Source organism: Schistocerca serialis, chromosome 7 (genome assembly GCF_023864345.2).
Source record: "Schistocerca serialis cubense isolate TAMUIC-IGC-003099 chromosome 7, iqSchSeri2.2, whole genome shotgun sequence".
NCBI lineage: Eukaryota > Metazoa > Arthropoda > Insecta > Orthoptera > Acrididae > Schistocerca > Schistocerca serialis.
The window spans coordinates 225845172-225871743 of record NC_064644.1 but is presented as its reverse complement, the minus strand read 5'-3'; positions in this window follow the sequence as shown (position 1 = coordinate 225871743).

Here is a 26572-nt window from a genome sequence, read left to right as displayed (position 1 = left end):
GTGAAAAAATAGATGGTGTTAGGCAGCTTTCACAATCCGTGTTAATGATTCTAACGAGGGGTATGTTGTTACGCTGCGCAACATCAATCCAATTGTCGTTTTATCAGCTTGCCGGAACAAAAACCCGAACTTATCAGTCGGCAATCCAATAAGCTGCATGTTGAGCTGCGTTTGTTAAACAAGTGTGTTAACTGCAGTTAACTTAGACACTGGTGCTACTGTTATGCTGCTCTACGGCGCTCAGTTTGAATGGTTAGGCAGCCCACAGCTTCAGAAACCTACTAACTCATTGTCAGCATAAAATGGACAAACTATTCCAGCGCTAGGAGTGTGCAGTTTACCAGCCACTTTCTGTGTTTCTACTAAAACAGTATTATTTTATGTGTTGTTCTCTCAAGAGTCTACTAACATTTTTGTAATTGATACCTTTGACCTTCCTGAACTGTCAGTTCACAGGAATGTGTTACTAATTAATTCATCTGAGTTTCTGGCCAATATTGATACATTACGTGAAAAGTACACTTCTTTGTTCCATGGTAGTTTAGGCAAGGACCAAGAGTTCCAGACCCATGTGACATTGAAAGACAATGTAGAGCAAAAGTTTTTTCGTGCTCCTCCTGCCCATTATGCGTTACAGGACCGGGTTGCTGCAGTGTTGCAGCTCTTGTAGGACAGTGACGTCATCAAACCAGTGTTGGTCAGCCAATGGCCATCAACCATGGTGATCCTTACAGAACAGTCGGGAGAGTTGAGACTCTCTACAGACATTAAATCAACCATTAACCGACAAACTGTTGTTGATTCTTTTCCGTTGCCCCACCCTGAGAATTGATGGAACAATTACGTCAGAGTCATTTCTTTTCAAAAATTGATCTCTATGAGGGTTACCTGCAACTGCTTTTACATGAAGAGTCAAAGAAGAATTTTGTGAACAACACACACAAGGAATTATTCCAGTTTCAACGGTTAACATTCGGCAGCGCTTTCGCCCTAGCTGTTGTCCAAAGGTATCTGACATTGAAAGTACCTTTTTGTTGTTTCTCGTCGTACCCCTGTAGAAGACTTACAAAATTTAGAGGCAGCGTTTCAAGTGTTGTCCAAAGTGAGACTGAGATGCAACCATTCTAAGTGTTCCTTCTTTCTCACTGAATCTGATTATTTTGACCAAGCGATTAATGTTCACGACATCCATCTTTCACAGTCACACTTAGTGGCCATTCATTGTATCAGAATTGCAAGCTGTAATGGGGAAGCTAACATATTACATCCTTTTTATCCTGAATGCCACTCAGGTGGCAGTGCCTATAAATCGGTTGCACCACAAGGGTTTTCTGTTTGTATAGACAGCTGAATGTCAGACCGTTTTCCAGCGGCTGAAAGGCACACTACTAAGTGATTGGTGTTCGATCCACTTTGACCCCAGTAAGCCTGTCATTCTTGCAGTAGATGCCCTGTCCTACGATATTGTCGTGGTGTTGCCACATCGAGTGGGCTCCAATGACAGGTCAGTTGTGTTTGCGTCAAAGTCATTGACCAAGGCCCAACGCAAGTACAGCCATTTGAAAAGGAGGCATTGGCTATCATTTATGGAGTCACGCACTTCTGTCAATACTTGCTTGGCCCCTGCTTTTCTATAGATATGCACCGCAGACCATTGATAGTTCTGTTCAGACCCTCCCAGCCTGTCCCAGCAAAGTACAGCACAGACGCTATACCGATGGGCCCTTCTTTTGTCCAATTACCAATGTGAGTTGGCATATCGGCCCATTACCAAACACTCCAATGCTGACCTCCTCTTGAGGCTCCCTGTTGGCTCTGACACTGCGTTTGATTCCTCTGAGGACTCCTGTAGTCTCATCGATTGAGAAGAAATCCGGAGTTTGGAAGATTTTCCGGTCACCTTCCACTTCTTTCGCAGGGGAGGGCATCAGACCTGGTGTTGCAGATGGTCCTCGAGTTTTCTCATCACGGACGACCATGGAGTCTGTAGGAGATCCGGCACCCGGTGGTTTGATGCTACTTTGCTTATCGGCCTGCCATCTCTGTACAGATGGGCATCCAGATGCACATCGAAAGTGATAAATGCACACCGAAAGTCGCGATGCGAGAGTTATGATCCCTCAGTCCCTCCAGTGGGAAGTTCTTCTGTTGTTGCGCCAAGGACATTGGGGTATTGTTGACATCAAGCAGTTGGCAAGGTGCCATTGTACATGGCCGGGAAAGGACGCACAAACAGAGGCCGTAACTTCACAGTGTGCAATGTGTGCAGAGTATCAATCCACTCCCAGAAAGCAGTACTCAGATTGGCCACGAGCTTGGCAAAGTCTGCGCACAGATTTTGCTGGGCCATACTGGAACACAGGCTGGCTAGTGGTTGTCGGTGCATGCAGCAAGTTTCCCCTCATCATTCCAATGACGTCTACCATATCAGTCAGCACAGTATCAGGTCTTGCGTCGCTCTTCTGCATTAAAGGCTTACCTGAGGCGATAATGTCAGGTAATGGGCCACAGCTCACGTCTCAGTTTAACAGTTTTGTGCAGTCAATGGTATTCAGATTGTCCTTACAGCACCCTTTCATCCGCAGCTGAATGGTGAAGCCCAACGCTTTATAAGTACTTTCAAATCACAGATGGACAAGTTGCAAGGCCCCCACATATGCGATCTTGTTTTGAAAGTTTTTCTGTCGTCGTATTGCCCTCTGCCCAAAGATGAAAAGTTACCAGCGGAGCTCCTGCACGGTCGACGCCATGGGATTATGCTCCATTTGCTACGTCCATCGCAGAGACATTTTGTCCCTCTTTCTGAGTCACAGTTCCGACCTCGGCAACCAGTGTTCTTCCATGTGTTTGGGTCGCCGATGGAAACTGAGTGTGGTGTCTGAGATGTGGTGCCATTCCACCTGCGCTATCCACAGTCCAATGGGTTACACAAGTGCCATCAGAACCATCTTCGTCCAATCCACCCGGGAGATTCAGCTGCTCCCTGTTTGTTCACAGATCCAGCAGCCCGTGACGCAGCCAGCAACAGGGTCGGGCCGGGTCGCCCGCCCGGACGTCCCAGAGCGCCCAGACATCGCCTCCAGCAGCCCGCCTGTCGCATCATCTACCTCTACGCTTACGGCCACCGAAGCGTATCCTACGACTGGTTTCCCAGTCGGCGTTTCCAGCCACGTGTAGTGTGGATACTGGAGTGTGGGTGGGTGCTCAGCGCCGATTGAAGTTTCGGCACCTACCTCCGCCATTGCGTCGGTGCTCTGTACTCCTCCCCGCCGCCGTGTCCCATCTCTATACCCGGTGCCAGGGCGGACGTTTTGGGGGGGGGGGGGGGGGGCACATGCAGTGTCTCGAGTATAGAGAGTGGCGCAAGAAGTATAGATCACCGAAGAGTTACTGCACTGCAAAGCGGTATCACAAGGCTCCAATGAGAGGCTAGGAGAAGTCGTACCTCCTGCAATTCCGAGGAGTCACCGCTGCACCTCTGGCCTCGAATAGAGTTTCCAGAGGCCAGGAGGGCAGTTCTGTTCGAGGTCAGAGGTCGTTGTGCTGCCTAACTGCCTGCCACGACACAGCCTGTGTTAACCATTGGGAAGTGAACAGACTTCCGTCTCTTGTGAACTGTGCCTACGCGCCTGCGTTACCAGAACTGTGTCAGCAACTGTCTACTTGTGTTTCCTACTGACTGTAGTGAAGCTGCAGTACGGACAGTCTGAACTTGTATCAATTCGGCACTCCGTAAGCGTGGCTCATTTAGTGTGTTCTCAACAGCAGCTCTACGTGTGCAATTTCATACCTACAGACCAGCATGGCGAGTAAAGGTATGTTTTGTTGAAATTAATAAAGTATTACTTACTCAGAGGGTTCTAATTAACTGTATTATTACTAGCTACTGCACAGACACAACAGACAGCATCGATTTCATCGATATTCAGTATAACCTGCAGAAGATTGATGAATGATGCAGTCTTTGGCAGTTGACCGTCAACGTAAATAAATGTACCATATTGCGCATACATAGGAAAAGATATCCACCACTGCACAAAAACACTATTGATTAAAATTGCTGGAAACCATTAAATATGTAGGAGCAATTATCCAGAGCTACCTTGAGTGGAATGATAATACAAAGAAAATAAAAGGAAAAGCAGATATGAGACTGAGATTCATAGGAAGAATTTTAAGGGAATGTAATTCAGAATGGTTCAAGTGGCTCTATGGGACTTAACATCAGAGGTCATCAGTCCCCTAGACTTAGAGCTACTTGAATCGAACTAACCTATATCTATCTGAGATCCTTACTATGTTAGACTGAAGAGAGAGAAAGAGAGAGAAAGAGAGAGAGAGAGAGAGAGAGAGAGAGAGAGAGAGAGAGAGAGAGAGAAGATCCAACGGAAAACGGCACGTTTGATCACGGGATCGTTTAGATGGCACGAAACTGTGACAGAGATGCTGAAAAAACTCCAGTGGGAGACGTTACAAGAGAGGCGCTGGGCATCACGGAGAGGTTTACTATTCGAACTACGAGACAAATTACTGTGTGTAACGTAACTATAACCAGATCTGGTTCCATAAAGAACCGTTGTGCACAGTTACCGTAGATTAATTAAGGAAGGATAGTTACACAGCAATCAGTCGCTATGCCGCTGCTTTTTTTATTATTCTTGCATATTCGGATTTCAGTTATAAATAGCCATCTATTTATAGCTGAAATCTGGGCATTCAAGACCTTCCTTAACGTAACTATGTCGGTGCGTGAGAAACAGCGAGCTGTAATCGAGTTTCGAATTCGAAGAGTTCGTCCACACATGCGGCACCCTCTCCTTCGGCATGACAATGACGGACCACACACTAACGCTGCGACAACTGCAACAATCCGACGCATTGGGTTCACTGTCGTCGATCGTCCTCCATACAGTCCCAACTAGACCCCATGAGATTTTCGTCTGTTTTCAAAGCTGAAAGAACACCTTCGAGGACCTCATTTTGATAGTAATGAAACTGTGCAAGCAGAGGCTCCGTCAACGAAGTTAAACATTCTGCGGTGATGATATCAATAAGCCAGTCTCTCGTTGGAAGAAATGTGTTCGTTACCAGGGTCATTATGTTGAGGAATAAATACGTAGACATGAAGAATAAAGCTGTAGAATCTCAATAAAGTTTGTTGCATTTCAAATACCTTTCGAGTTTTCACATAAAAAATCGATGGCTTTACTTTTCAGCACGCCCGCGTATGCAGAGCGATTCAACCTATTATTATTTACCGGGAGACCCATGCGAACCTTCTGTAGTTTTGAATAACGACAGTATTTTGAACAGGTGCAGTCGCTGGGATAAGAGTAGTTGTGAGAATAAAGAGAAAATATCTTTAAAAATGGACCGAACGACATGAAACAACAAACAAAATGGTTCAAATGGCTCTGAGCACTATGGGACTCAACTGCTGAGGTCATTAGTCCCCTAGAACTTAGAACTAGTTAAACCTAACTAACCTAAGGACATCACAAACATCCATGCCCGAGGCAGGATTCGAACCTGCGACCGTAGCGGTCTTGCGGTTCCAGACTGCAGCGCCTTTAACCGCACGGCAAACAACAAACATGATTTTATGATATATCATTGTATATATATTTCCGTGTCTCAGAAATGTGATTTGCATTCGGAATGTTTGTCCTCGCTAGTACGACGGGCAGAGACCAGGGCCTGTCAGTAGGGCCACATAACCCACAACTTTAACTTGACAAACATTCTCAGTTGTAGAAAGCACTTTAGGCCATGGGTGCAAATGGTAAATCACAGTTCGACAATGACAAATATGGCGTTTCGGAATGTATATTCGTTTAGAACAGTCAGCTTGTACGCCAGGCAGAGGTAGTGAAGTACCCCAACGGTAATGGTTATTGTTTGTGACAATGCTGGGTACAAATTATCCAGTTAATAAGTAATTTAAAACAAATAACATGGTATCTACAATAAGATAATGTGAAAAGGGAATGTCTTACTCGTAAAATGTATGGGTGAAGCTGGACATCCATGATGCCTTTTTGCCTATGATAGTTAAAAGTCTCTTTTATGTTAAAATTTTCCACAAATAGTAAAATGTTAGCGCAAAATCGGTAACGATGCCTTATTCATCCCCGCACGATTAAAATGTATTGAGATAAAGGGATGTTGACTTGAGAAATAATACATATAATAATTTTCAGCTTCACCTATATAGTTCAGGGCGATTTGTCAGAGCGACTATGTAGTTAACTTTCTTAAATCAACAAGATGGCGATGCACCATTGTGGCATATTCTGATAGATCAAGTACAAAGAATGTTATGGTTCTGGCAAATCAATAAGACGTGAGGTGATTTTTTTTTCGGTCTGTCTGTTTCAGGTACGCTGAACAATGTGTGTTCGTATCTGTCTATGAGGTGTTCTAACAAGTGTCTGGCTGTATATCGCTCGCTCCTCTGCCAACATCCATTAGACAACCACTTGCCGACACCTGTCCAACAGTACACCTGATTCACTTCTCTCAACACAATGTTAGCTGTCGTAGTCAAGCATTTCTTTTTTTTTTTATGAATCATCAGCCTTCTGACTGGATTGATGCTGCCCACTATGAATTCCTCTCCTGTGCCAACCTTTTCATCTCAGAATAGAAATTGCAACCTGCATCCTCAATTATTTGCTGGATGTATTGCAATCTTTGGCTTCCTCTACAGCTGGCTCTAGTACTGCTGCAGTCACCACAGACGCCTACTGCAGCGGCAACATCGCAGACAGACCAGCGATGCTGGTTGCCGATTCCACTGCGAAGTCTGGCCGACGCAAGAGAGCTTACAAGCAAGTACCACAGTTGAAAACAAACACCTATGTGCGACCAACGTCCATCAGAGAAGCTAGATAAGCCGGCGCCCGGCCGTTCAGCAGGCAGTTCTCGACTCGCCGAGTGCGGAGAAGATAGGCCGGTCCAGCGGTGTGCCACCTCGACCATCCTCTCTTCCGCAACGATTGTGATACGTCGCTTCCGTCGTGTTAGGCTATCTACCAGCTGCTAACAGCCGACTTCGACGTGAAACAGTTGTACGGGTATGGAATCGAAGGGAATTCTAATTATATGAATTAGTTATTATTTGCTTGATCCGTATAAGGGATCCTTATTATTTCATGGTTTTGAAGAGTGTGTTACTGGTTTGGCTCAAATGGTTCAAATAGCTCTGAGCACCATGGGACTCAACTGCTGTGGTCATCAGTCCCCTAGAACTTAGAACTACTTAAACCTAACTAACCTAAGGACGTCATACACACCCATGCCCGAGGCAGGATTCGAACCTGCGACCGTAGAAGCAGCGCGTCTCCGGACTGGAGCACCTAGAACCGCACGGCCACCGCGGCCGGCTGTTGGTGATTTATTGTACCTTTCCTAATAATAAAAAAGTTGACAAAACGAGTTGGTTCTTGCTTTGTAGATTTCGCAAGTACCATGGAAGTTATTCCCTGATGTTTTAACAGATGTCCTATCACCCTGTCCCTTCTTCATGTCAGTGTTTTCCATATATTCCTTTCCGCGCCGACTCTGCAGAGAACCTCCTCATTTAGTACCTTATTAGTCCACCTAATATTCAACATTCATCGTTAGGAACACATTTCAGATGCTTCGATTCTCTTCAATTCCTGCCCGCATCTCGTGGTCGTGCGGTAGCGTTCTCGCTTCCCACGCCCGGGTTCCCGGGTTCCCGGGTTCGATTCCCGGCGGGGTCAGGGATTTTCTCTGCCTCGTGACGGCTGGGTGTTGTGTGCTGTCCTTAGGTTAGTTAGGTTTAAGTATTTCTAAGTTCTAGGGGACTGATGACCACAGCTGTTAAGTCCCATAGTGCCCAGAGCCTCTTCCATTCCTGTTTTCCCAGAGTCCACGTTTCACTGTAATAAAATGCTGTGCCCCACATGTATATTCTCAGAATTGTTTCCTCAAATTAAGGCCTATGTTTGATACTAGTAGACTTCTCTTTGCGAGGAATGCCCTTTTTGGCTTTTTATGTCCTCCTTGCTCCGTCCATCATGTATTATTTTGCTGGCTAGGTAGCAGGATTGCTTAACTTCGTTTACTTCGTGATCCTCAGTTCTGATGTTAACTTTCTCGCTATTCTCATTTCTGCTACTTCCTATTACTTTCGTGATTGACTGTCAATCCATATTCTGTACACGTTATACTGTTCGCTCCATTTAACAGAGCCTGTAATTCTTCTTCACTTTCATTGAAGACGGTAATGTCGTCAGTGAATCTTATCACTGATGCCCTTTCACATTGAATTTTAATCCCCCTCTTAAACCTTACTTTTATTTCCGTCATTGCTTCTTCGATGTGTTGACTGAACACTATAGGCAAAAGGCTACATCCTGCCTTACAGTCTTTTTAATTCGAGCACTTCGTTCTTGGTCTCCCACTCTTATTGTTCTCTATTGTTTCTTGTACATATTGTATACCATCCGTCTTGCCCTATAATTTACTCCCATTTACTCAGAATTTCGAATATCTTGCACCATTTTACACTGTCGAAAGTTTCTTCGAAGTCAACAAATCCTATGAACGTGTCTAGATTTTTCTTCAGTCTTTCTTACACTGTCAACTACAACTTCGGAACTGCCTCTCTGGTGCCTTTATCTTTTCTACAGACAAACTGATCGTCATGCAACAGATCCCCAATTTTGTTTTCCGTTCTTCTGTACGTTATTCTTGTCAGCAACTTCGATGCGTCAGCAGTCGGCTCTTGCTGTCTTGGGAATTGTGTATGATGTTTTCCCAAAAATCTGGTGGTATATCGCCAGTCTCACAGATTCTACATACCAACTTGAATAGTAATTTGGTTTTCACTTCCCCTAACGATTTTTGAAGTTCGGGTGGAATGCTGTCTATCCCTTCTGCCTTGTTTGATCTTGTGTTAAGCTGCTATAAATTCTGATTCTAATACTCGATCTCCAATCTTTTCTCTGCCGACTCCTGCTTCTTCTTTCATGACGCCATCAGACAATTCCTATCCCTCATATAGGCTTTGCAGCGTCCTTTCCACCTATCCATCCCTCTCTTCTGCAATTAACAGCAGAATTCCCACTGCACTCTTGATGTTACTGCCCTTCCTTTTAATTTTACCAATGGTTATTTGACTTTCCTGTATTCCGAGTCAGTCCTTCCGACAATCACTTCTTTTGCGATTTCTTCATATTTTTCATGTAGCCATTTTGCCTTAGCTTTCTTGCGCATCCGATTTATTTCGTTCCTAAGTGGCCTTCTTTTCTGAAATCCTGAATTTCCTTGAACACTGATGCACTTCGTTCTTTCGTTGATCAACTGAAGTATTTCTTCTGTTCTACGTGGTTTCCTCGTATTTACCTCCCTCGTACCTACGTTTTTCTTTTCACTGACGTACTTTCAGACTAGATATTAATCACCCACGAAACCGACTCACCAGAGACTTAACATGTTACAGTGATAAATCAAAGTGTCTCATTAAGAGCTAATATCGATATATGAAAACTGGTTAGAGTAAGATCTCATAGACTGTAGTATATATGAGCGTTGTGATACACAGAAAGACAGGACATACTGTTGGGAACTGAAAATGGTAACAGGAACATTTCACAGTGACTCTGTTAACGAATGTTGGTCTGTTAAGAATGTTATGTTAAATGGAAGCCTGGTTATCAGAAAACTTGATGTATTCTGTTTCAATGTAATTTCATTGATTCGATGAATTTAGTGCCAGATTCGACTTCATTTTCTGGCGCCACTTGTTCAAAGAATCATCTGAACATATGATTTCTTTATTATAGGAGAACGCGGTACATGTGTAGCTATAATTACGAACCGATGTAAGCCTTATTTCGGGGGGGGGGGGGGGGGGGGGGGGGGGGGGGAAGTGCCATTGCTTTGACGATATCGCGTTGTCGATGTCAACCGCTTTAAAACTAACTGTAAACATATCTGCTTGCAGCGAGACATCAAATGAACAAACGAAAGTGCCAATGTGCCGAATTTTTCGACCTGCTAGCAGTTGTATCCATAGATAGATTCAACACGAAATCGTGAATGACCATATTCAGCAGAACAAGAAATAATTTATTTCGTGCGTTTTTGCCTTGAGATTCTGTCCCTATATTGAAGGTAACGTTAATTATAGGGTGGGTCAAAAGCCACTACCCATCGTTAACTGTATCTCAAAAACAATTCTATGGTTCTCTGTATTCCAGTGGGTACAGCTGTGTCTGTTGACATAGCCTGATAATTTGGAAGTCGTCTAATGATTCCAAATTATTTTAGAAAACAAGTCATTATCACCTTGTCTTAATTGATTTAACATTGTCTCCCAAAATTGAAGCCTACGATTTGGCTCGTCTCCCGATTGTCCATGTATAAGACGAGGGATGCTGTGTTTGAGTTTGACCTTATGTAAAACTCTCCGCACGCAAGTTCTAGAAATATTCTGTTCGAGAAGCAGCCTGTGAGTAGACTTTTTAGGGCTCTGGACAGTCGCTTTTAAGCTTTAGCTCAGTTTCATCACTTACTGATAGCCTACCCGACCGGTGGCAGTCAGCTGCAGGTCCACTTTTCTCAAAATGTTTCCGTAAATTATTGACAGTCTTCCCTGTAGGTGGAACAATGTTGAAATTATTATACTACTCCTTTGTTATTAAAGTATACCTTTGTACCACATTTTTAAATCAAAAAATCTTTCTTTATTAGAATATGTTAGAATCAACAATGAGCAATATCAGAGATGTTCGATTTAATAGCAGTACACTCTGGTGTTTCTTTCTACAACTACCACAAACAAATGCGATTACCTTAATGTTTTCAGTGGGTTACGTTGGTACTGACTTTCGGTTCTCCCTAATTGATGTGTTTAATGCTTATTTTTGTAGCTAAGACATGTAACGAGATAGTGCTCTAGCGAAATACGTGCTGTTATACTGTAGCCGAATTATTACACAAGAAATTGCGTTAAAATATGACTCAAAAATAATCTGTTTCTACACAAACAATTTATCTTATAGCTTTCAGCGACATTTCAGCACTAGAGTAAACTTCTTTAAGCGAACGTCCGTATTGATTTGTGCTGTTGATTACACTCTAAACTTTTTTAAAGCTTCACAGTGGTGCTTGCAAAATATTAATTGGACTGAACTACGACGCACTGTACATCGCAACCAGTTTCAACTTCATACACGCTGAGCTTGTTAACACCTAATTTCTGTACTGGCGTTTCCAAGCACGTTCTCGTCACTATTGCGTCAACTCAGCAGATTATACCACTTACAGCAATTAATCCTTGGCTGTTCAATTGACATCGCATCAGCGGAATTATTGCCTAGTGCTCTTAACTACTTCATGTAGAAATGGTCCCAGTTCTCGAATGTACTACAACTTGTTTGCGTCAATTAAACGATAGTCCCCACTGTTTCAAACTCTGCTAAATGAAAATGTACACCTTTCTCTCATGTTGCTAAACACGATGGGCGCTAAAACAGCGGAAAAGAGGAAAACTGTTCGCTTGAAATCATTATCAAACGCTTACAGAAATGGAAATTCTAGTACCTTGAAGGCCTGGAGCAAACGCTACCAAACGGATAATCCAGTATTTCCGTGGATGGGGGATTTGCTGGCTAAAATTTCATATTCAGGTGAGGCTATTTTCAGTATTTTCATTCTTAGGAATGAAGAAAAGCATGAGTGTCCGATGGATATCGCAATTCTCTAACGTTTCTAGGCTTTTCAGGTGGAGACCGTAACACGGCATGCAGATATGATGTGAAGGAAGTGTAGTTTGTTGCGTTTCGGACTTTGAGAATGCTAGAACTACTGCATAAGGGACACGGTATTTTTTATCTTTGCCTGTCTAAACAAATATTCATTTTCGTTATTATATTGCAGGTTACAAACAAAAACACATTATCTCAAACACCCTGAACATAAAGTCCAATGCACTAAATATGAAGCCTGCTTCATAAGACAGACCGATAGGAAGATTAAAATTAGATTCAAAGGACATAGCGAAATCAGAAGAAAAAACATGGCCGAGAGATTTACTTTTGTGTGTCATCTAATTAAGGAGAGGCACAATGTCACAAGCTTAAATAATTACATTACCATATAACGGAGGCTCTGCTTGTGAGTCTTCCGTGTTGCATAGCTTGTGGTCAACGAAAGTTTTTCGTTCTAAAGCCGTCAACGTTGAGCATACCGAGTTTGTGACGCCACAGTTTGGAAAAAGCGCGTCGTCGTGTCTTTCCGAACGTGTGGAGCAACATTAAGCAAGACAGATATTCTGACCGTGTTGTTGAAAGTAGACCAATGAGATGAAGGGACGCCACTTGCGTCACACTCACGTAATTTCGCTTCAATACACGCCATGTTGGCTTTTAGCTGAAGCCCATATTTGTTGTGTTTTATATAATAATTAACGTCCTATACTACATGCCGTTTCAATGCACAAGCAAACTGATCTCTCGAAAACCCGTCGTTTATTGGTACTATTTATTGTGACAAACGTCATATCGGTGCTCAAAGAATTTTCGAATTTTAACTTTCGTGTTATGGAAGTATGGCGGCACATTTTTCTTGGCCCTATTTGCTATAACTGTATGTCAGTTAATAACATATCTGCCACTAACGCCTTCAGAGGATAGTAACATACAAGATACGGTTGACTGAACAGGAATTCAGCATGGTGTTATGGATAGAGACGTCGTATTACAAAATGATGCATGATGAGTTGAATGATAGCATCTATCTACATGAAAATTTCGTTTACGCACCTTCGCGTTTTGTAGTAATTTCTGAGATTTGCTTATTAATTTAATACAAGAATATTCGATGTTATGTAAATATAAGTGCACTCTCTCTCTCAGGAGTGCTTTTCTCCGATTGGCTTTAGCCACCAAGAGAGCTTGCACTACTTGTAGCAAGATATTTTGCACAGCCTTGTTTAAAGTCTTGTATTTCACCTATTCTAAAAATTCTGCTACTGGATAGAAACTGTGATAAAATACGAATGACGTTGGGGATTTACTAAAAATTGAAAATAATGAAATAAATGTTATCTTATGTGGATGATTATTGTAAACATGTATCACACTATTTGTAATGGGACTTTTATCGCCAGCCGCTGTGGCAGAGCGATTCTAGGCGCTTCAGTCCGGAACTGCGCTGGTGCTACGGTCGCAGATTCGAATCCTACCTCGGGCATGGATGTGTGTGATGTCCTTAGGTTAGTTAGGTTTAAGTAGTTCTAAGTCTAGGGGACTGATGACCACAGATGTTAAGTTCCATAGTGCGTAGAGTTATTTGAACCATTTTTTGACTTCTATCAGCTAATGTCATTACTGGCTGTATATGGAACTTTCCTTCTTGCTTTATAACACGTTCATGGATACTGAAGTTTTTGTTTATGTATAGCGCAAACAGAACAACGTGACTAGCATAGGGACAAGGGAGGAAGTGCCCGTTTTAATAGAGCTAACGTTGTAATTTTACGCCCGTCCATTCCGTATACAAACTGTGTGATCTGCGAGCCAGTTACAACCGACAACTGCCTCTGGATCGCCCTGCCATAGCGTATGGCACGTTGAGACATGCGTACTGTACGGTAGTCGCATCGAGTGTCTAGGAGCACGTTGAAGTCGCCAAGCTGAACGCTGACGTTCCAGTGCATGGTCCGTGTGCCGATAGGTTAATGTTTCGTCCAGAGCAGCGATGGACATCTTCTAAGATGCTCTGGTTCCACTGAGTCTTGCAGTTCTGGAGGAAATGTTAGGAATGGAAATGTTTCTTGGTCCAGGACTGTACAACACGAAAGACTAACCACCAGCCAAAACCCTATCAATCGCGCGAAATAAAAAAAAATTCTTCCAAATGTTCTCTAACAAACTGAAATTTACAATTATTTGCACCACAAAAAGAGAAAAGATTTCGACAACAAAAAAATTTAAAAAAAGCCCTTCGAATTTATTAACGTCTCTAAAAACATCTTTAAGTGCGTCGGTGCAAAAGAACGTCCATCCTTGAATAGCAGGTTATATTATATGCGTGCGTGAGTTAACGCGCTTAGCTTGTTAACAGCGTACAACAGTCTATCACCCAGTTACCTCGATGACTGCGTGCAGAGATGCATCCGTGGGCTATCTAGCCACCTGTAATTGCTGACTTTCCGTGCTGATTACATCTTTGCTGCTATACCTTGATCACCCTCTGTTGAGTGTTACATGTAAAGTGGGTAATGTACCGTTTTAATGTGTAGACCTGCTGCCGGCCGCTGTGGTCGAGCGGTTCTACGCGCTTCAGTCCGGAACCACACGGCTGCTACTATCGCAGGTTCGAATCCTGCCTCAGGCATGGATGTGTGTGATGTCCTTAGGTTAGTTAGGTTTAATTAGTTCTAAGTCTAGGGGACTGATGACCTCAGATGTTAAGTCCCATAGTGCTTAGAACCATTTGAACCATTTGTAGACCTGCTGCTTTCATGTCTTTGTTATATTCAAATTTTGTATCTACAGGTGTTAGACAAAAATTTGGAAATCGCCGAGAAATCCATGCTTGAACACAAATGCAGATGTGTCAGCCAAGCCTGCAGGCTGCGCCGTTGTACTTGACCACGAGTGCTATGTCCTCAACACGTTGCAAGTTCAGCCGTGGTCAGAACAGTGTTCTGTGTAATTATTAGTGCAAATGTCGGAGCTAAGTGAATATAGACATGGGAAAACTGTTGTGCTCGTACGGTGGGCGCTTCAGTAACAAAGGTAGCTGAAGTATTTGGTGTTTAATGAAGCACCGTATCGAAAATTTATACTGCACAAAGGAAAAGCGGAAAAACATCATCCGCTAAGCCACAACGCGGAAGACAGTGTACGTTGACTGATCGTGACAGATCGTCATTGCAGATGGTTCAAATGGCTCTAAGTACTATGGGACTTAACATCTGAGGTCATCAGTGACCTAGACTTAGAACTACTTAAATCTAACTAACCTAAGGACATCACACACATCCGTGCCCGCGGCAGGATTCGAACCTGCGACCGTGGCAGCAGCACGGTTTCGGACTGAAGCGCCTAGAACCGCTCGTCCACAGCGGCCGGTCGTCACTGAAGAGGATTGTGACGAGAAATAAGAGGGTGACAGCTCCAAATGTCACGACAGAACTGAATGTCGCAGTCGGGAACCCTGTCAGCACTAAAACAACACGATGGGAGCTCCATAAGTAGGGAATCGCAGCATGAGCTGGAATTCCAAAACTACTCATTAGAGATGCAAATACGCGTAACAGCAAAACGTGATGCTGAAGCCCTAAAATCTGGCCCGTGGAGCAATGGAAGACAGTCATTTGGTCGGATAGGTCTTGTTTCACACTACCCGTATTTCCAACTTTTAGCCAAGTTATGTCCCAGTATTGGAACCTGTTGGGGGCTCGGTGACGATTTGGGCAGCCATATCGTGGTACTCAATGGCCGCATGGTTACTCTGCAAGGATTATGTGACTATTGCGGCTGATGAAGTTCATCCCAGGTATAACATTTGTTTTCCAACGGCGATGCTTGGCGAAAGGGCAGCTGTGACGCAGGTTGTATAATCAAAGACAGGTTCTGGGCACAGGAGAATGAATTATCGCATCTTCCCTGCCATAAGTGACCAGGTCTCAATATTACTGAGCATTTGTGGTCTACTTTGGAGAGAAGGGTGCGTGATCGCTATCCACCATCATCATCATTACCTGAAACTACCATTATTTTGCAGGACGAATGGTATAAGATTCCTTTGAAAACCATACAAGACCTGTTTTTATCCATTCCTAGCCAATTGGAAGGTGTTTTAATAGCAACAGTAGTCTTGCATCGTATTAGGTATGGTAATGTACTGTGTTTTTCGTGTTTCTGTATTTTTATCCACCCGCTGTATTACTGTATCGTCATTTGGCGTTAGAACGTATTTTTTAGTATTTATTTGTACCATCCTGCTGATTAATCCGACTTCGCCGCCTTCTGTTGGCACTCTCCTTTACCAAAATTTGTGCTTATAAGTGCAACAGCTCCTTCTACTCCAGCACCGTCGCCGGCTGTTGGCAGCATGGTGCACTTTTGCAACGCAGTAATCAGGACTAGCAACCTCCCAGCAGTGTGAAAGCATGCGGAGATCGCGGCCATACCCAAACGTGGGAAAGACTCCCGATCCCTGCAAAGCTGTCAACTGACAAGCCTACACTATGGAATATCCAAGGTGTTTGAACTTCTCTTCCTACGACGGCTACTAGACCACGTGGGAGTCGGCAACCATTTGCCAGATGTTCAGTTCTGATCCTGGAAAGGGCATTTGATAATCGACTATGTACTGCTCTCGTCGGAGGATGTAGTGCAGGCCTTCGTTCACCTTGACTTCTTTGGTGCTCAGCCGCTCGATGTCACCAGAGCTTTCGAGTTTTTGTGACATGAAGGACTATTGTATAATGCTGCCAATACATTTAGTCCCAACAAATGGCTCTGAGCACTAAGGGACTTAACTTCTGAGGTCATCAGTCCCCTAGAACTTAGAACTACTTAAACCTAACTAACCTAAGGACATCACACACATCCATGCCCGAGGCAGGATTCGAACCTGCGACAGTAGCGGTCGCGCGGTTCCAGACTGTAGCGCCTAGAACCGCTCTGCCACTCCGGCCGGCTTAGTCCCAACACCACACGTGAGACTGCTGCACAACTACTTAGATGGACATAGCTTCTACGTATGTTCTGCCGACAGTGTGTCATCACGGTATCCGATTGCCGCTGGTCTAACGCAAGGTTCGGTGCTTGGCCCGATCCTGTATATGTTGTACACTCCTGGAAATTGAAATAAGAACACCGTGAATTCATTGTCCCAGGAAGGGGAAACTTTATTGACACATTCCTGGGGTCAGATACATCACATGATCACACTGACAGAACCACAGGCACATAGACACAGGCAACAGAGCATGCACAATGTCGGCACTAGTACAGTGTATATCCACCTTTCGCAGCAATGCAGGCTGATATTCTCCCATGGAGACGATCGTAGAGATGCTGGATGTAGTCCTGTGGAACGGCTTGCCATGCCATTTCCACCTGGCGCCTCAGTTGGACCAGCGTTCGTGCTGGACGTGCAGACCGCATGAGACGACGCTTCATCCAGTCCCAAACATGCTCAATGGGGGACAGATCCGGAGATCTTGCTGGCCAGGGTAGTTGACTTACACCTTCTAGAGCACGTTGGGTGGCACGGGATACATGCGGACGTGCATTGTCCTGCTGGAACAGCAAGTTCCCTTGCCGGTCTAGGAATGGTAGAACGATGGGTTCGATGACGGTTTGGATGTACCGTGCACTATTCAGTGTCCCCTCGACGATCACCAGTGGTGTACGGCCAGTGCAGGAGATCGCTCCCCACACCATGATGCCGGGTGTTGGCCCTGTGTGCCTCGGTCGTATGCAGTCCTGATTGTGGCGCTCACCTGCACGGCGCCAAACACGCATACGACCATCATTGGCACCAAGGCAGAAGCGACTCTCATCGCTGAAGACGACACGTCTCCATTCGTCCCTCCATTCACGCCTGTCGCGACACCACTGGAGGCGGGCTGCACGATGTTGGGGCGTGAGCGAAGACGGCCTATCGGTGTGCGGGACCGTAGCCCAGCTTCATGGAGACGGTTGCGAATGGTCCTCGCCGATACCCCAGGAGCAACAGTGTCCCTAATTTGCTGGGAAGTGGCGGTGCGGTCCCCTACGGCACTGCGTAGGATCCTACGGTCTTGGCGTGCATCCGTGCGTCGCTGCGGTCCGGTTCCAGGTCGACGGGCACGTGTACCTTCCGTCGACCACTGGCGACAACATCGATGTACTGTGGAGACCTCACGCCCCACGTGTTGAGCAATTCGGCGGTACGTCCACCCGGCCTCCCGCATGCCCACTATACGCCCTCACTCAAAGTCCGTCAACTGCACATACGGTTCACGTCCACACTGTCGCGGCATGCTACCAGTGTTAAAGACTGCGATGGAGCTCCGTATGCCACGGCAAACTGGCTGACACTGACGGCGGCGGTGCACAAATGCTGCGCAGCTAGCGCCATTCGACGGCCAACACCGCGGTTCCTGGTGTGTCGGCTGTGCCGTGCGTGTGATCATTGCTTGTACAGCCCTCTCGCAGTGTCCGGAGCAAGTATGGTGGGTCTGACACACCGGTGTCAATGTGTTCTTTTTTCCATTTCCAGGAGTGTATATGGGAGGCATCCCGATAACATTAAAGGCAATATTGGCCTTATCTGCTGATGACACAGTCTTGTGCATCAAGATTCTTAACGCAACTGCAACGAAGACTTGACATGGCGATAAATTAACTCAGCGACTGGGTAGCAAAATGGCAACTAGTTTTCAATGCAAAGAAGGCTCTGACTGTCGCCATTAGGAAGAGGGTGGTACCAGCATTTTTGTCACCAGTAGTGTAGCTAGGAGAGGAAGGGGACAGAGTGCATTGTTGCCAGATTTTTGATGATGCCATTGATGACATCATTGCTATATTTCCCCTGACATACGGCATTTGTCCTATTTGCAATGGAGTCAGAAATTCAGAAATTGTTAGGAAATTTATTACAATGGTAGAGAATTCAAAATATCCCAATTTTGCCGCCGATCCCCCCCGCCCCCACCCCCCGCTATGACATCACTATGGAATTCACTCTATTGCCCTATTCATAAATTGGCTGGAAATTCGAACATTGAAGGTGATGTGCTGTCTTGTTTGGGTTGAGATTCAAAAAATTCATGATGGCCATCCAAGATGAGTGACCCTGGATACTACTGCAGGTCTTTGACGACATAAACGAAGATGATGATTCTAGATGACTATACAAGACTGTTGACCAGGGATACTGGCGCATCCCTGCGACGTTAAAATCCGAGATGGTTATCCAAGACGACTAATGAGGGGTACTGGAACATTATCGCCAGATTTCCTGGGTGTTCCTCAGATGTTTTGCCATTCTGAGTCTGCGTGGGTTGCTATTCACAGCCAGGACAGAAGGGGTTAATTTCCCCTACTGGTACAAGCCTGCCCATTACACAAAAGATGTTTTTCTTCTGCCAGCTGTGCCTGCTGACTTTCGAGGATACATAAGCATGTTTTCGACCTACCTCGTCTGAACTTGCCTGCGATTTGTACCTTATCTGCTCTGAGAGACACGAAAAACCAACAACAAGTTTGTCCGCAGCTCGTGGTCGTGCGGTAGTGTTCTCGCTTCCCGCGCCCGGGTTCCCGGGTTCGATTCCCGGCGGGGTCAGGGATTTTCTCTGCTTCGTGATGACTGGGTGTTGTGTGATGTCCTTAGGTTAGTTAGGTTTAAGTAGTTCTAAGTTCTAGAGGACTGATGACCATAGCTGTTAAGTCCCATAGTGCTCAGAGCCATTTGAACCATTTTGAGCCAACAACAAGTTTTCCCCTTATAAGAAGAAAGCTGTTATTGACTCAGACATGTACAGGTCTTTAGAGCTACATATTTGTAGCGGTCATGGTTGTCAGGTGACTTTTTCAAGGAATAGAGTTCCAGACGACCAGTAGGTTTTCACCTGCTGTCACACATACCAACTGCCTTAAGTTTAAGTACATTACTGCTATTTTTTATTTCAATTCAATTCAAATTCAGTTCAGTTTAGTTCAGTTCCAAAATCAGGAGCCGACTTTCCCTAAGTTTAAAACTGGTGGTAGCCCAACTGCGCAAAGTGTAAACAATCGCACCTCTGCCGTTAAAGTTTAAACATTTCCCCCCCCCCCCACTCCCCCCCACTCCCCACCCACTCTGACATCATAGTTTAAACAATTGTCAAGTTCGGAGCTGACTTGCCTTAGGTTTAAGTCCACTCAGCGTGCCGCTACCATCTCAGAGCTTGCAGCATACATATGAGTCCATCACAACACCTGTCAAGTACCCAGGAGTCACGTTACCATTGCTTGGTGACAGCTAAACACACAGAGCCACTGTACACATATTGCCTGTTTGATAGTCTAATGTGAAGTGTAGAACAGTAGTTCCTTTTCCTAACCTAAGTTGAGATGTCTGGAATATTTGACAATTCTGAGGCACCCATACTCTTTAAACAATACTAAAAATGGTGGGGGAAGGGAATTAAAAATTTACCTCAGTTAAAAATGATCTATAATCCACACATATGCTCTGCAGGGAAATTAATAATCAGGAGATGCACCTTTGTCCTTCTAAGGAGGCAGGAGAGGGGGCAGGGGGGGGGGAGAAGAAGTGTGCAGTGGGTCAATAGAATTTTATATATATATATATATATATATATATATATATATATATATATATATATATATGTGTGTGTGTGTGTGTGTGTTTTGGGAAACTATGCTTGTAAAATTCACAACTAGAAAATGAATGTGTCGGATGGGTGGCAGCTATTTTCTGTCAAACACACATGGGAAGTTATTTCCAGCAGACCTGTATCAATAACATTTGGAGCTAAGTGGGTGTATTATTCTTTAAACTAACACCATTTGTCCCATTCAATTCAGTTCAATTCATATTCAGTTCAAATTCAATTAAGTTCAATTCAAATTGAATTCATTCTCAGTTGCTGCGCCACACTGACCACACACTGTATAGGTTTGAAAGTTGAACATTTGCAGTTATTTTAGTTCAATTCTGACGTAACTGATACCATTCATACTGTGAAAGCACTAATCTTAAGTCACTAAGTCGTGGGTTTTCAAAAATTGCTGCCATGCTGAACTCATGATTTCAGGACATGCCTACAATGACATGTTTACTCCTACTTGCATTCGGCTTGTGTGCTGCAGAGAATAACACCACTTTCATAGCTGCAGTATACCATAGTAGCAGTTTCACGCTTGGTGTAGACAATGATGATATGCAAACCCAAAATCTGAAAACAATTCTTCATGCCAACTTGGTTTCTGTTCTAATGTATTACCTTAACTATGCAATGCTTGTGCCTTGACAATTGATGCATTTGTTGGATACGTTGGAAATTCAACGTCTGGGAAATACTGTTTCCTACTCTGATGTATGAAGTGCTGCCCTACGGAGTCTGTCTCTATGCTGAGTTGATTTGCATTGCTACTCAGATATGTCACTGCATCAGCTATGCAGGGAGTTGTTGTTCTAAGTGAGCAATAAATGAGAAAGCATACACAAACACAAAATGAATAACAATAATAAATGTTAAGAGAGAGGCATAGTTTAACACTTACAAACGACTTTACAAGTTAGTTTTTTCTGCCTCCAGGAGGTAGACCTCTGATGACGCTTCATGATGATCAGACTTTCACTAGTGTGTTGTGAACATATCTGGTGAGCTCACCTGATGAGTGAATGTGGAGGATTAATGGTAGGGGATAGGTGAGTGCACTTCGAACATCTATTCAATACTGGCAACTCTACAGGTTGTGAACATACCCTCAGGTTCACCATTATGTTATTGAAGATGGCAAGATTGTCACCTTGAATTATAAACATGGCTCTATGCAGATTGCGCCAGTATCCTCAGGATCACAATCTCAGATTGCTCACCATGCAAACTGTACTAAGGTCAGTCATCAAGTTTACAGTCTGGAGGCAATTTATTATATTTTTTAGGTTATTTGTTACAGTGGGGGGAGGGGGGGGCATTTATATTCGCACTTCGTATGGAATACTTGAAATCCAAACTTAATCTGATATATTTCAGAGCAGCCTTTATAAAACTCGTGACAACCCTGAATAATTCCATATTTAACAATTGTCAGAATTATATCACTACAACTGAATACATTTCATTGTCACCAAGACTGCATGCACAGTCGTTTTACATCACATTTCCTGACATCTGCTATAGTAACTAGCAGAAAGATCTACACAAACACCATAACTGGAAGAAACATACAGGTATTCATCGGAAAATGACATAGAAATCCTCTGAAAGCATGTAAACTTACAACAAAAGTCCTGCAACCCAAGCAGTCGACTAGGTACGTGTTTCAAATATCGCTCACATATTCAGATTCCTCAATGATTTTAAATTTCCACCATATCAAATCATACCTACGGTGAAAATTGGGATTAGTTAAAGAATAATACTGCCAACTGTCAAAAGAGTGTGTGGTTGTTGCGATAAAGCTAGTTGGAAATAAATTGAATCTGAATTGATTTGAACTGAAGTAGAATTGAATTTCAGCTGAAACTGTACTGAATAGGAAAATGGAAAATGAGCGTTAGTTAAAGTATTATATTGCCACCCATAAAAGTAATATTTGATAGGTGAGACTGAACTGAGTTTGAATTGAAATCAGTTGGAAGATCATTGTTAGTTAAAGAATAATACTGTCACCCATCAAATGAGTGTTTTGTCATTGTTGTACAGCTAATTAAGAACCTATAGTTATGAATATACTACTACTAATACTACTACTATTACCGCTAATACAAATAGTTTGTAGCTATTGCAATCTGTAGTATTAATCTACTGCTCACTGTTACCTCCTTACTAAATTCTCCATGGAACTTCTTATTTGAATATATAGAATAAATATGGTGTTACAACAATAACCACTAGCACTCTACCAGCTCAGCCACATTGACTACACAACTTTAAGACTTGCTATATACCGTGAATGTTATGTTCGACTCTACTTATAAATGTATCCGATGATGGTCTATGTGCCTGTTTTACTATCTTTTTGGCCTCATATCTGATTTTATTACTTTTTCTTTAGCTTCCTCGGTCTGTTTATGCGAGAACTCCCTAAATGTTTTATTTTTCTTTTCTGTGGCTACTTCTGTTTCTTCTGTCCAACTGTTAAGCCCCATTTTTCGATCTGTTTTGGGATATCACCTAGTACTTCTTTAGTGACTTGTATTGTGATACTTTTAATGTTTGTCGATTCTTCAGTTGGCTCTTCACTTGAAAGCATTTGTCGGATTAGTTTACTCAACCTGCACTGATGTAGATGCCTCAGACTCTCTTCGTGGAGCAGATACGGCTTAAGAGTTTACTTTGAGTTTGATCCTTTATAACAAAGTGTTATTTATTTTGAGTAGACGTTGTTTAAGAAACTTCATCGTACCATTAAAACAGCTAGGATTACTCCTTACTGTAATGACCAGTTTCGAACAGTTTTAAGACCACCTTCTGGTTATCTGTACCGAAAGAAAACGCCATTACAGAAAGTTAAAACAAATTTGAGATTATACTTGCATAATAAGTAATTTTCTGAGCGCCATACCTATAAATTTACTTTATCGAATGTGAACCACAAACAGCACAAACAGAAAATCTGCAGACAATAATGTATGTTGTGTGAATAAAATTCTTGTTCTGTTATTTCAAGTATTTTTCTGAATATTACGTTAACCACTCTGGCAGAGTTAACATTTGCTGATACGAAAAACAGAAGAAAACTGGTCCCACTGTGTTATTCCACATGCGGCCACTATCAAACACGTGACCTGCTGGTGATTTAATACTGCTCAAAAGAGCTTCTGTCATACGTTACTCACAGTGTACATGACCTCTACCTCGATTTTTCATACAAACGTTTATCCTGCAGATGACCTGCAGCTGTATAATATTAAATATCTGCCAGACTCCCAGTCTATTAAAAATAATCCTGTAGTCCGTCAACTGACATTTCGCACTAAGCTACATCTCGTACTGCTACATATTCATGCTGGCAAAAATATATCTAAGGTAGGAATCCAAATATTTCCAAAACCAAAATTTGGGTGTTAATATAAAACAGTAGTTTATTAAACATTATCAGGTTATTTATAAATGTAAATCCAGTGCTCAGTGCACTTATTTTGTATCAAGCTATAGGAAGTTATCCATTCACGTTGTAGGTTTTATGAAGTAACTTTCCTGATTGTGTGACTTTGTAAGCGTAAGTTTTCAAAGAAAGCTTTTACTTTTACATCTCGGTGAAACTTTTAGACTTTAATCTAACTGTGCACGTAATGTAATTATGCTCACTAGTGGTTGTATCAATATGCATGCGACTGCATACGCTATCAATATGTTCCAAAACGCCGCGCATAAAAGCGGGATTCTTTCCGGGGCTCATTCCTCGGGTTCTGTTGATGACAGGTAAGTCAATTGTTAAGGGTAGCCCTTACTGTAACTTTCCTACAGTACAGGTTCAAAGTTTGAATATTGAACACTTCCTCTAGCTTAGCCAAATGGAGGAAATCGGCGCTCGTTATGGGGTTTACGGAGGCACCATTTAGTTCATGGTATGTTCCTGAGAAAACCCGAAAAAACATTTTTCACCTTTTTCTCGCCGTCAACAGCGGATATCTAAATAACTAACAGCAGGAAATTTTTTGAAAGACATCACGTTTACGCCAGTGACTGTAAAACTTTTTATTTCCACTATTGAAATTTCGCCCTTAAGCCATTATCAAGTGCAGATGTCAACTTTATACACGCTGACACATTTATATGTCGTTGTCATTTGCTATTATATAGGTTCGTAACGGTACTAACGCTACTAACGCGTTACGAATGTATATAACAGCAAATGACAACGACATATAAGTGTGTCAGTGTGTATAAAGTTGACATGGCTTAAAGCCAAAACATCTGCACTTGATAATGGCCTAAGGCCGAAATTGCAATAGCGTAGATAAGAAGTTTAACAGTCATTCACGTAAACATGATCTCTTTCCAAAAATTTTACATGACTGTGAATTCCAGTCATGAAAAGTTAATTAACAGGAAATTGCTCAAATTTTAATGGTATGTTCTCTGCATGGACAATCAATTCTCTGCCTGATATTCACTATGGCTTAACTGTGCAACAGTGTGGATAAACAACTTTACCTTGCAACTACCTTCATGAAATAAATTACGCTGCTTCGTTATAATTTAAATAATTTTGCCATAGGCAGTGCAAGATATTGCGCGAGCTCAACATACAGTTAACAGTCAGATCTCGCGAACTGCAATGCGAGTCCGAAATACTCGGTTTTGATAGCAAGTGGGATGAGGAGCCTCAGTGTCGAATAACTTGAGAACTAATTTCGCTTCAAAATTGTATTGCTTCGGCAAAACCGAATAAGAACATACCTACATGCATGGACATTGTTTTTAACAGACAGGTGGAATTTGGAGATAGTACATTTACAAAATTAGCTCTTTGACAAAACTAACATGAAATTTAGTTCTATGAAAAGATTTGTATTCAGCATTTAAAAGTGAAAAGGTGTATAGAATGATTTACTTCTTTCCTGAGTTCATGCAGTTACGAGATAACGAAACAACAGTACCAAATAGTCAAACAGTGAAAGTAATGAATATTTTCAAAGCAGAACTGAGAATGTTCCCTAAACGCGAAATCCCGCTTTCTGCAAAGCTAGCTCATGCGCATTGATATAACCCTCTTAGTAAATTCCAAATTACGGCAACTGCATTTCTAAATTAGATTTCTGCACCAGTACACGAGTCGGCTTCCATCCATAGTCAACTACCAAGTCTCTTTCTCTCTCTCGCATACTGATTACTTGACAGTGACATGAACTTTGGAATCCCAAGATTCTCTTTTATACACGTACTCAGGGAAAATGTTATACGTGGTCAATACTACATATAAAGGTGCCACTTCTCATACTGTAACAGCCCTTCAACGTGTTATCATCTCCATTTGAATTAGTAGCTCATAATCCATCTGATAATACACGATATTCGGAAATTCCCGTTACAAATTTCTCGGACTTGCTTAGGCGACTGATTAGACAATATTTTGAATCGGAACGCATGTCCGGAAACATACCGTTTCCGTGCTACGGCCATCTGAAAAATTTTGGCTACGTTAGTACGCAACAGGATAGCCATGGTAGGGGGTGCTTACGTTGGATCGGCTGATGCCATTTGACGTCCATGCTACCACTCGACCTGGTTCGAGCCTCAACGCGACAGCTTCACAGCCGGCAGGCGCGACTGTGGTGCTCCAAGAGATGCCGCACACCCGAATTGCTGAAGACAAGAAATTGATTAAGTTTCCTTTTTGTTTCTTTGATTATTAATCACTGGCATTGTAAAACGAGTGATGTATTGGGGAACGACTAATAAATTACTTGCAAAAGTGGTCGCCTTACCAACGTATTTTCAAATGGTTGTGGCACAGAGACGCTATGTTTCCGGACCTGGGCTCCTATTCAAAATAAGATGTACTCACTCCCGTCTTCAAACCTAGAAGTTTGTAACGGGAATTTACGAACACCCTGAAAGCAAAAACACGATGGTTATATACATTTAAGTTTAATCACCACAGAAGGTACATACACAAATAAAAATAAATTGTTTGTAATTTAGTATTAGAATCCTGAAAACAACCGACGGAAAAATGTTACTGTGTAAACAAAATTAAGTTCAAATGGCTCTGAGCACTATGGGACTTAACATCGATGGTCATCAGTCCCCTAGAACTTAGAACTACTTAAACCTAACTAACCTAAGGACATCACACAACACCCAGCCATCACGAGGCAGAGAAAATCCCTTACCCCGCCGGGAATCGAA